Here is a 1,576-nt window from a genome sequence, read left to right as displayed (position 1 = left end):
AGGCCATTTGATTTCTCACTCTCTTTTCTTCTTTCTTTCTTTTCTCTTTTGTGTGTTTCTGAGTTTGTGTTTTTTTACCCTTTCTTTTTACCTTTTATAGACTTAGTCTGCTAAACCCTAGCCGCTGCGGTTCTGAGTTCTGTGCGGCCCTTACCGCTTATCTCTATATGTCGCCGCACCCGTTTCCCAACCCCCTTAATTGCATTTTCACCTTTCACCACCTTCTAGTGAAAAAGTCGTCCCGCTTCACCCAAGAAGCCAATAATTCTGGCTTGGGGGATGTGACTGCTGCCTCTGCACGCCGACACGTCCCTCACCCCTTTCACCCGTGACTCCCCAGGAACCAAGGCATCAGGGACCACGCTCTTCCCTTTCAGAAATCACACTCTTTGCGCTCCCAATGCACATTTTTTTTTATAAATTAAAATAAAAATAAAAATAAAAAATAAAAAAATAAACGTCTGGGCTTCGGATTTTATTGTGGGTCGGGTTTTCACCGTTGTTTAGGTTTCAAGGTGGGTTAACTTTCTTTTGGGTTGGGCTTTTAATTGTTTGGGTTTTGGTTTGCGTAAGACTGTCTGTTTAGGGCTTTTTGTTTCGACTGTTTTACTGTTTCATTTCTTTTTATTTGTTTGTTTGTTTTGTAATTTTTATTTTGTAATTATTTTATTTTATTTTATTTTTGTTTTTTGTTTTATTTATTTATTTATTTGCTTTAATACCTTCAATTGTTATGTTTGACATTGCTTGTGCCTAAATTTTAAACATTGAGGACAATGTTCATTTCTAGGTTTGGGGGTATTGGAGTTTAGCATGTAAATTTGGTTTTTCCTTAATTTATTTTTTTTATTTTTTTATTTGCTTGTTTTTATTTTTATTTTATTTTGTTAAGTCTTGCTTTTATTTTGATTTTGATTTTGATTTTGATTTTATTCACTTTCCGAACACATTTGATGAGATTGTGATAAATGTTTGCATGACTTAAATGAAAATTGAATTTTATTTATTATTTATTTTGTTTTCCTTGTAAATTTTTATTGTAAAAAAAAATTAATTAATTAATTAATTTGGCATCGTTCTAGCATGACATGTTCGAAACCTTCTTTGCACTTGCCATTTGTTTCATAATTTTCCAATTAAAGGATTTGCATGACCCAAATAATTGTATCAAGCATAAATTAGACTTATATAACCATATAATGTGAGCTTTTGAGCCTTGTGCTTCATTTCATGAGTGTTATACACATACTCTTATTTTCTTGTCATCAAAGTTGTTGTTTGATCTCATTATTCATTGATTTGGTTGATCACTTAAAAGTCATTCATTCTTATGCAATTTGACTTCATGACATTTTAAGAAGTGATATTAAGGCCTTCTTTGGATCGTTTGTGCCTTTCAAGCTAACCTTATGCATGCTTAAGCATGATTTTCCATTGTTTACCATTTTGAGCCTACATGTAAACCTTTTCTTTCATTTTACCAATTATATTTCCTCACCTTAGCCCGAAAAACAAATATTTACCTTTCTAAGGAATTCATGAGCTCTAATTCGGATGTGTTTTTCAAGCTAAGTTT

The sequence above is a fragment of the Prunus avium genome, chromosome 8 (assembly GCF_965620075.1).
Source record: "Prunus avium chromosome 8, drPruAviu1.hap1.1, whole genome shotgun sequence".
NCBI classification, from domain to species: Eukaryota; Viridiplantae; Streptophyta; class Magnoliopsida; order Rosales; family Rosaceae; genus Prunus; species Prunus avium.
Note: the sequence above shows the minus strand (reverse complement) of the source record.